Source organism: Meles meles, chromosome 3 (genome assembly GCF_922984935.1).
Source record: "Meles meles chromosome 3, mMelMel3.1 paternal haplotype, whole genome shotgun sequence".
NCBI classification, from domain to species: Eukaryota; Metazoa; Chordata; class Mammalia; order Carnivora; family Mustelidae; genus Meles; species Meles meles.
Genome location: NC_060068.1, coordinates 82,301,161 through 82,312,652, shown reverse-complemented (window position 1 = coordinate 82,312,652; position 11,492 = coordinate 82,301,161).

The window sequence follows — 11,492 nt, the reverse complement described above, 5'->3', positions numbered from 1 at the left end:
GAACAGAGACAATGTACAGTAACAGTCACCTAACAGGCAATACAATGGCACTAAATTCATATCTCTCAATAGTTACCCTGAATGTTAATGGGCTAAATGCCCCAATCAAAAGACACAGGGTATCAGAATGGATAAAAAAACAAAACCCATCTATATGTTGCCTACAAGAAACTCATTTTAGACCCGAAGACACCTCCAGATTTAAAGTGAGGGGGTGGAAAACAATTTACCATGCTAATGGGCATCAGAAGAAAGCTGGGGTAGCAATCCTTATATCAGATCAATTAGATTTTAAGCCAAAGACTATAATAAGAGATGAGGAAGGACACTATATCCTACTGAAAGGGTCTGTCCAACAAGAAGATCTAACAATTTTAAATATCTATGCCCCTAATGTGGGAGCAGCCAACTATATAAACTAATTAATAACAAAATCAAAGAAACACATCCATAATAATACAATAATAGTAGGGGACTTTAACACTCCCCTCACTGAAATGGACAGATCATCCAAGCAAAAGATCAACAAGGAAATAAAGGCCTTAAATGACACATTAGACCAGATGGACATCACAGATATATTCAAAACATTTCATCCCAAAGCAAAAGAATGCACATTCTTCTCTAGTGCACATGGAACATTCTCCAGAATAGATCACATCCTGGGTCACAAATCAGGTCTCAACTGGTATCAAAAGATTGGGGTCATTCCCTGCATATTTTCAGACCACAATGCTCTGAAGCTAGAATTCAGGACAAACAAAAACTGAAATTTGGAAAAAACCCAAATACATGGAGACTAAACAGCATCCTTCTAAAGAATGAATGAGTCAACCAGGAAATTAAAGAAGAATTGAAAAAATTCCTGGAAACAAATGATAATGAAAACACAACAGTTCAAAAATCTGTGGGACACAGCAAAGGCAGTCCTGAGAGGAAAATATATAGCAGTACAAGCCTTTCTCAAGAAACAAGAAAGGTCTCAAGTACACAACCTAACCCTACACCTAAAGGAGCTGGACAAGAAAGAAACCCTAAACCCAGCAGGAGAAGAGAAATCATAAAGATCAGAGCAGAAATCAATGAAATAGAAACCAAAAAAACAATAGCACAAATCAACAAAACTAGGAGCTGGTTCTTTGAAAGAATTAATAAGATTGATAAACCCCTGGCCAGACTTTTCAAAAAGAAAAGAGAAAGGACCCAAATAAATAAAATCATGAATGAAAGAGGAGAGATCACAACTAACACCAAAGAAATACAGACAATTATAATAACATACTATGAGCAACTCTATGCCAACAAATTTGACAATCTGGAAGAAATAGATGCATTCCTAGAGACATCTAAACTACCAAAACTGAACCAGGAAGAAATAGAAAACCTGAACAGACCCATAACCAGTAAGGAGATTGAAACAGTCATCAAAAATCTCCAAACAAACAAAAGCCCAGGGCCAGATGGCTTCCCAAGGGAATTCTACTAAACATTTAAAGAAGAACTAATTCCTATTCTCCTGAAATTGTTCCAAAAAATAGAAATGGAAGGAAAACTTCCAAACTCATTTTATGAGGCCAGCATCACCTTGATCCCAAAACCAGACAAGGATCCCATCAAAAAAGAGAACTACAGACCAATATCCTTGATGAACACAGATGCAAAAATTCTCACCAAAATACTAGCCAATAGGATTCAACAGTACATTAAAAGGATTATTCACCACGACCAAGTGGGATTTATTCCAGGGCTGCAAGGTTGGTTCAACATCCACAAATCAATCAATGTGATACAACACATTAATAAAAGAAAGAACAAGAACCATATGATACTCTCAGTGGATGTTGAAAAAGCATTTGACAAAGTACAGCATCCCTTCCTGATCAAAACTCTTCAAAGTGTAGGGATAGAGGGCACATACCTCAATATTATCAAGTCCATCTATGAAAAACCCACCGCAAATATCATTCTCAATGGAGAAAAACCGAAAGCTTTTCCACAAAGATCAGGAACACAGCAGGGATGTCCATTATCACCACTGCTATTCAACATAGTACTAGAAGTCCTAGCCTCAGCAATCAGACAAGAAAAGAAAATTAAAGGCAGCCAAATCGGCAAAGAAGAAGTCAAATTATCACTCTTTGCAGATGATATGATACTATATGTGGAAAACCCAAAGACTCCACTCCAAAACTGCTAGAACTTGTACAAGAATTCAGTAAAGTGTCAGGATATAAAATCAATGCACAGAAATCAGTTGCATTGCTGTATACCAACAACAAGACAGAAGAAAGAGAAATTAAGGAGTCAATCCCATTTACAATTGCATCCAAAACTATAAGATACCTAGGAATAAACCTAACCAAAGAGGCTAAGAATCTATACACAGAAAACTATAAAGTACTCATGAAAGAAATTGAGGAAGACACAAAGAAATGGAAAAATGTTCTATGCCCCTGGATTGGAAGAACAAATATTGTGAAAATGTCTATGCTACCTAATGCAATCTACACATTTAATGCAATCCCTTTCAAAATATCATCCACTTTTTTCAAAGAAATGGAACAAATAATCCTAAAATTTATATGGGACCAGAAAAGACCTCGAATAGCCAAAGGAATATTGAAAAAGAAAGCCAAAGTTGGTGGCATCTCAATTCCGGACTTCAAGCTCTATTACAAAGCTGTCATCATCAAGACAGCATGGTACTGGCACAAAAACAGACACATAGATCAATGGAACAGAACAGAGAGCCCAGAAATAGACCCTCAACTCTATGGTCAACTAGTCTTTGACAAAGCAGGAAAGAATGTCCAATGGAAAAAAGACAGCCTCTTCAATAAATGGTGCTGGCAAAATTGGACAGCCACATGCAGAAAAATGAAATTGGACCACTTCCTTACACCACACACGAAAATAGACTCAAAATGGATGAATGACCTCAATGTGAGAAAGGAATCCATCAAAATCCTTGAGGAGAACATAGGTAGCAACCTCTTCGACCTCAGCCACAGCAACTTCTTCCTAGGAACATCACCAAAGGCAAGGGAAGCAAGGGCAAAAATGAACTATTGGGATTTCATCAAGATCAAAAGCTTTTGCACAGCAAAGGAAACAGTTAACAAAACCAAAAGACAACTGACAGAATGGGAGAAGATATTTGCAAACGACATATCAGATAAAGGGCTAGCGTCCAAAATCTATAAGGAACTTAGCAAACTCAACACCCAAAGAACAAATAATCAAATCAAGAAATGGGCAGAAGACATGAACAGATATTTCTGCAAAGAAGACATCCAGATGGCCAACAGACACATCCCTCAGCATCAGGGAAATACAAATCAAAACCACAAGAGATATCACCTCACACCAGTCAGAATGGCTAAAATTAACAAGTCAGGAAATGACAGATTCTGGCGAGGATGCGGAGAAAGGGGAACCCTCCTACACTGTTGGTGGGCATGCAAGCTGGTGCAACCACTCTGGAAAACAGCATGGAGATTCCTCAAAGTGTTGAAAATAGAACTACCCTATGACCCAGCTATTGCACTACTGGGTATTTACCCTAAAGATACAAACATAGTGATCCAATGAGGCACATGCACCCGAATGTTTATAGCAGCAATGTCTACAATAGCCAAACTATGGAAAGAGCCTAGATGTTCATCAACAGATGAATTGATAAAGAAGATGTGGTATATATACACAATGGAATACTACACAGCCATCAAAAGAAATGAAATCTTGCCATTTACGATGACGTGGATGGAACTAGAGGGTATCATGCTTAGTGAAATAAGTCAGTTGGAAAAAGACAACTATCATATGATCTCCCTGATATGAGGAAGTGGAGATGCAACATGGGAGTTAGGGGGGTAGTAGAAGAATAAATGAAACAAGATGGGATTGGGAGGGAGACAAACCATAAGCGACTCTTAATCTCGCAAAACAAACTGAGGGTTGCTGGGGGGAGGGGGTTATGGAGAGGGTGGTTTGGTTATGGACATTGGGGAGAGTATGTGCTATGGTGAGTGCTGTGAAGTGTGTAAACCTGGCGATTCACAGACCTGTACCCCTGGGATAAAAATACATTATATGTTTATAAAAAAATTAAAAATAAATAAAAAAATAAAAAAAACCATTACAGCTAATGTGAAACTAATAATCAGCAAATGAGGCTAGATCTGACAAAGAATAAACACAAACATAATTTAATAATTTTGAGGCTTGACAACATTGTTGAATTATGAATCCCCAGGGAATAAAGAAATGATCTATTACCTAAATATAAGTCTTAAGAACAACAGTTTCCTACTATTTGTCAGCCAACTGAAGAACTGATTCTCAAGGACGAACACGAGCAAATAAAAAATATACTTAACATAAACATTTTAAGAGAACCAAAGGATTTAAGAGAATCAAAGAGAGTAGAAGAAAAGGATGGTAAAGGAAATATATGAAACAATAATATCTTTCAAAGGCTGTTAATTGGGTTCTATTTGTAAACTGCTTTTTGAATGATGTTAAAAAAGTAAAAAATTAATGAGAATCTGAGAAGTATTTACCAGCATTTTTGAAAGCTCTAGAAGCTTCTCTCTCTCTTTTTTTTAAAGATTTATTTATTTGAGAAAGAGAGTGCAAACGGGGGAGGGGCAGAGGGAGAGGAAAAATCCCAAGCAAACGGCACTGAGTGTAGACCTGGATACAGGGCTCCATCTCATGACCCTGAGATCATGACCTGGGTTGAATATAAGAGTCAGATGCTCAATCAACTGAGCCACCCAGGCGCCCCTAGCAACTAATCTCTTAATTAAATATAGCAGTGATCATTTTAAATACTTGCTCTATTTTTAGATAAATAATATGTAGGTATTAGAAAATATAGAATTTTCAGGGCACCTGGGTGGCTCAGTGGGTTAAAGCCTCTGCCTTCAGCTCAGGTCATGATCCCAGGGTCCTGGGATCGAGCTCCGCATCGGGCTCTCTGCTCAGCAGGGAACCTGCTTTCTCCTCTCTCTCTCTGCCTGCCTCTCTGCCTACTTGTGATCTCTGTCTGTCAAATAAATAAATAAATAAATCTTTAAAAAAAAAAAAAAGAAAATATAGAATTTTTTAAAAAATGGGTAGCTTTTAAAAAAAATTTTATTTATTTGAGAGAGAGAGACAGAGAATATGAGCAGGGGGAAGGGCAGAGGGAGAGGCAGACTCCACACTGAGCAGGCAGCCGCATGTGACTTGTTCCTAGGACTCTGGGATCAGGACCTGAGCCCAAGGCAGATGCTCAACTGACTGAGCCACCCACACAAGCCCGAAAATACAGTTTTAAAAAATAACTTATCATTTCACCATCCACAAAGAATCTGTTAGCATTTGGATGTGTATCATTTCAGAGTGTCTCCTCTATAGTAATGGCATCTGTGGAGAGAAAGGAAATGAAGTGACAGAGATAAAAAATATTGAGATGTTTTGGAGGAGCTTCTGAGGAATTTTTAAAGGCATACATAAATAATTGACAAGGTAGAATATTTTCAAGTAATTAACAAACGTAAAAATCTGTAAAAAACAAGTGACAACGTCATAGAGAACAAGTGGGGGTAGACCACATAGCCCCAGTGTGTGCTTGACTAGTGTTTTTTGAGACATGAGTGGTGACTCATTTTAAGTCACAAAATTAACTTAGTGGCCTTGCCCAATATTAAAAAGAAAAAAAGAGAGGAAAAATGGAATCGAATTGGAAGTATCAAGATGCAGTTTTAAGATTTTTATTTCTTTGTGGGTGTGCGTGTGTGTGCACACATATGCATGCACACGCAGCCGACTTGTCATGAATAATGCACTTCCTACTCTGAATTGTGGTAAAAAAATGTATAAAGGCCACAGTAGTAGACTGAAAACCTGCAGAACCGAGAGTCAGTGGAGAGAGGATTCCACCTCCAAATCATAATACTCTCCGGTCCAAAGGGGAATAAGGAAGGAGGAAATCATCCATCCAATGAGAACCTTATGCTCCGACGCCAAGCTTAGACTGTCCGGCTAATGGAGATGCATTGACCTGTTGACCTCTGGAAACACCACTCATACATTAGAGGTTCGTCACACGTCCTCCTCATAAAAGAACGGCACTCCTTTAAAATGCTTCTGGTGCTTCCCTGCCTGCTTCAGGAGCAGTTGAAAGATGATGATGCTTCTGATTTGTCTATGCCTTGCAGTCTTGACTAAAATTCCCTTAGGTTTAAGGGGTTAGAAGGGTCACCTCACTGGCCAAGCCTGGAGCCAGTGGTTCTCAGCTAAATTAAATCATAGCAAGATCTACAATGCTGTGGAGGAAGAAGACTGCCAGTGGTTTGGAAGAAAACCCAGTGTGCTATTAAAATGCACAGGGCAGTGGTAAGATGTGCTGTCTGGATGGCTTATAGAATTACTGCCATCAAACAAAAAACAAGCCTGCTAGAGGGCAGAGGGCAGGGTGAACATGAGTCAGTCACTGATCCCGAAGACCTCAAGCCATTAGCTGTAGTCAAATATCGGTCTTTCCAGTTACTACTAATTGATGACCCAGGACTCTGCTTGGAGCCCTCTAGTGAGAGCTAGCCATGTGTCAGCCATCCATAGCCTGGAGGATCACGTGCTGGACATATTGTGAGGACAGAGCCTGGGTCCAAGTGAGGAGAACAAGATGGCAGAGTTCACATGAACAGGTGTGAGATCCATCACTGCCCTGCAGGGGAGTTCAGGTTCAGTCTTTATTTTAAGTCATTCACTGAAAAAGAACTGGCAAATACAAAGCTTTTTTTGGTTGATGGTTTCCACAAGGAAGGTTAGCAGAGCTGCCTCTCGCTTCATAAAACCCGTTTCTTCCCAACTTCTCCCTGAGTGGGGACATGGGTCTCCTTCTTCCAATTCCAGGGACTATCTGGAGTTGCAGAAGCAGCTAGTTCTTTCTTGCCCTTGGATCAAAGGCACTGAAGAGAATCTTCGTATAGAGAGGCCAGGGAATCCTGTCAGGGAATCATTGTGGACGATTTCTCCAAATCCTTCCGGATTGTCTTTTTTTCCATTTCTCTTTCTCTCTCTCATGAGTTTATGCATTCTGACCTTCCTCAAAAGCACTGTCGGAAAAGGGCCAGAGATTTACTGCTGATTGTATTCTAATTCTGGTTGGATTCCTAGTTGGTACGTAATGGGAATTTGGAAGATCAGAGAAAATCCCGAACTGGACAGATGCTTACAAGACCCACTTGGTCTTGGAATCACAGTAACATAGTCAATAAATACTGATTGAATTCCTATGGTGTTGCAAGGCTTTGCATGTAGGGAATATAAACTTTTTCTGTTTTAATGATGATTTTAGTTGTATGATCATCAAACCCCTTCTTCTAAGATAATATTCCTTCTCTCCTGCTTCTTGGTGAAATGGTGTCCTCCTGGCTTCATGAGAGCCCCTTATCCAAAGCTGGGCTGAAAAGCTTGAGGAACATCTAAGTAGCCACCCCACTGCTGCATCTCCCACTTAGCACATGAATATAAGAAGACAGAACTGGGCACCCTGGGGCCCCCAGCCCCATGGAGGAGAATGCTGGGTCCAGGGAGACGAGTGCTGGCAGCTAGAGAGCGTGTCCAGCACCTTGCCTGCAAGAGCTTCTTGGTGTCCTGAAAACACTCGGGTGTCATGATGTCCTTATTAGGTAAAAGGATCATTGCCAAGGTCAGATGACTTGGCCCATTATCTGGGCAACTCAGCAGCTACACCAGAAATAGAATGCTGCCTGGTACTCCCCAGTGCTCAGCAGAAACTTAAAACATGGTAAATACCCAGGGCAGGAGAAAAAAGGCATCCATGGAGTCCTTACTCCTGATAAAATACAAAAGTTCACCTGGCCCCTGAGGTCATAATGGTTCTTGGAGCTTGGGGTGTGCCCCCATGCCCCCCAAACCCACCTGAACTTAGAAAGTGACCCAGGAAGGTGATGCCTGCTAGTAAGCAGCTGGCAAAGCAGGCTGTGCATTTGCTCTGTTGGAGAGCAGAGCCATATTCCTAAAGGGTAATCTAAAGTACAATGGGGCTCGGCTCCCCAGGGCATGAACTCGGGCTGCAGGGAGAAAATGGTGGATGCTGGGGTTGCAGTCCTGCCTGCTTAGTGAATGATGCAGGGAGCAGTGGTTCTGGCTTCAGAGGGCAGCTGCCCAGTTGTGGGCTGGAGTAGAGGCGAGGCACAGAACAGCAGCAGAGGGTGGAAGCTAAGATGCCACAGTAGGACCACCTGAGTTCAACTCCTGGGTCTTGTGCTTGCTACCACTTATCATCTGTGGGTCATTAGGCAATTTGTTACTACTTCCTGGCTGTTTCTTCATCTGTAAAATGTGGATCATAATAGCACCAACCTCATGGAGCCCACTGTTAGGATTAGATGAGCTAATGTGAGCAAAGTACTCAGTACTTGGCACGTAACAGACATCATAAAATGCTGTCATATATTTACTCAAAGGGCGAGGAGATGACCATTAAAAATCATGGTCATGGACAGTAATGCACAGGTTAATGTCTAACAACCTGCTCCTTGAGGAAAAACAGCTCTGATTTGTAATGTTTGCTGGTTTTCATGGCTTATATATTCTCATAATGACTGATTTCAAGAACACAGAGATGGGAAGAAGTGCTTGCAGTCTGGTGAGCTGTGAGCTCCCATCTCTCCGGAGTTGCCGCGCCATTGGTTTTGAAGCCTGAGTAACAACATAAAAGATACTATGATATTTTATATGAAAAAATAAGAATAAAATTTGAAATAGGTCATAATTGCCAACTATGTAAAAACCAAGTGTGTTCATGGATGGGGCACCTGGGCAGTTCTGTCAGTTGAGAGATTGCCTCTTGATTTTGGCTCGGGTCATGATCTCAGGGTCCTGGGTTCGGGCTCCATGCTCAGCAGGGAGTCTGCTTGAGGATTTTCTCCCTGCCCCTCCCCTGCTCTCTTTCTCAAATAAATAAATAAATCTTTAAAAATAAGTAACACACTCAAAGACAAAATTAAATAGGAGAATATAATTGAAAGAATTCTTTTAGATAAAGAAAAGTAAGTGCAGGGTCTCGATCAGTCACGAGAAGCTGCCATGCTATTTGTGTGTCAAGATTTGCTGACAGAAGAAAGATACAGGACCCTAACCCTGGAATTCTCAGAAAATTTGGGAGGATATGACAATTTTAACATAGGCTTGATGGGTTCTTTGCAAAAACACTAATTTGTTCTCTGGTTTGAGTTCATCACAGAAATGCCAGACACAGAACAAAATGATTACAGCAAAACATTTGACAGGGTCTATCCTAAACCCCTTCAGCTCCATTGAGAGCTTCACTTCCCTCGCCTTGTCACTACGACCACCTCCTGTCTTGGACTCCCACCTCCAACTCAGCCTTCACACCACCTCTATCAGAGTTCTAAGGTGCACAACAGACCGGTTCAGGGTCCTGGCCAGACTTTTCTAGTAGCTTTCTGTGGCCCGTTGGAAAAACTGGAAACTGATTTGTCACCAAAGGACCTTTATGTTCTAGCCTAGCCCACCCACCTTCCACACCTGGGGCCACTGGGGAGATTGTCAGAGTGATAATAAAGAGGATGGACTTTGAGGCAAGGCTGTTGGACACATATTTAAGCACTTTGAGCCTCTTTCTCCTTATCTGTAAAATGATGAGAATCATGAGTCTGTTGGGAAGGTTATATGAGATGATTTGTATAAAGCTCTCAAGCCAGTGCCCAACACATGGGAACTGCTCAAAAAATGTCAGCTGTTATGATTAAGTAATTTCCTCTTGGAGTATTTGCATTTTTGCATGAACCAAATAGGGGACATATTTTGGGGCAAGTTGGCATTCTGGATTTATCCCAGTAATGAGTCCTCTTTGGTTATTTTTCTCATTCTAGAGTCTTTAGCTATCCCTCCAATTCTGTTTATCTTTGTATAGATAAGGTGGCTGGAATGCCGCCTGTTCACCGGAATGAATGACCTCTATGTCATTGGACATTTGAATCGAGCAGTATAGGATGAAGCCCCGTGATGGGAAGGAGTGTGGCACATCCTGGGTCTGAAAGTTGACCAGTGACAGAAGAGGCGGGCTGTGCTAAGGACTTGGGTTTTTTTTTTTTTAGGATTGATTCTATTTATTTATTTATTTATTTATTTACTTGTTTACTTAAGCGAGAGTGTGCTCGAGCAAGGGGAGGTACAGAGGGGGAGAATCTCAGATAGATTCCACACTGAGCACCGTGCCCAACATGCGGCTCGATTTCATGATCCTGAGATCATGACCTGAGCCCAAATTGCGAGTCAGATACTTAACTGTTTGAGCCACCCAGGCGCCCCTGGTTTCTCTGAACCACCAACATTGGACTCCACTCTTGAAAAGTTGCCTGGTGCCTGCAGTGCCCCTACGGCAAGCATCTGTGTGTATCTATTACCCATGGAGTATCAGGAGGTCACTATTTACAGTATCAGCATCTCTAGAGTTTGACTGAAGTCACGGTGTTGGCTGATTTGGGAACAGAAAGAACCCAGTTCTAGCAGCTTCCTGCCCTGCTTGTACGCTCACTTCCTTTGGCCTGGCGGGGGACTGACCGTTCCATAAAGGCGAAGGATCGTAGAGTGGAGACGGTAATCACAGAGCTTATCTGGGACTTCTTTGCAAACAAATCAGCCCATGATACCGAGTAAACTCAGTGCACTCTGCAGAATTCTGTGGATAGTACTCTCTAGCTTTGCCTTTTCTGCCAGATAAACGCTATAAATTCTCTGCTTGAGAAAAGCCATTATGCAGTTTTCGGGTACAAAGCTCACAGCTGGCTTTCTGTATTCATAAAAGAATAAAGTTATGGTGACTCATTTGTTACTCTTGTTACTCTTATTCCTCAGTAACTTTGTTAACAAGAGTTACTATAAAATGATTTCTCTGCCTTACTACATACCATTTTCCTTTTGGTTTCAGATACCATTTGAGGGCCATCTAAGAAAAGTCACTCCTGTGAAAGGTTTTATGTGTATGTGTGTGTGGAGAGGCAGTTATTTAATTGTTTATTTACTGTTTATTTTATTTTTTTAGACTTTATTTATTTATTTGACAGAGGGAGATAGCAAAAGAGGGAACACAAGCAGCAGGAGGGGGCGGTGGTTGAAGGGGGAGAAGCAGGTTTCCTGCCGAGCAGGAAGCCCGATGTGGGCCCAGGACCCTGGGATCATGACCTGAGATGAAGGCAGATGCTTAATGGCGGAGGCACTCAGGTGCCCCTATTTACCATTTATTTACACTTTTATTTCCACCTGTTTTTCAAGTTACCCTGAGTATATGATTTTGTGAACATGCACAGTCCCTTTCCACAGATTCAAAGCTCCTTATGAGAACACTGAGGTCTAATGATTTTAAATCATTATCAAAATGATTTCCAGAAGACTGACACTTCCTTCCCCCATCCCCTCCCCTCCCTCCTGGGAATCATAAATGTTTGGAC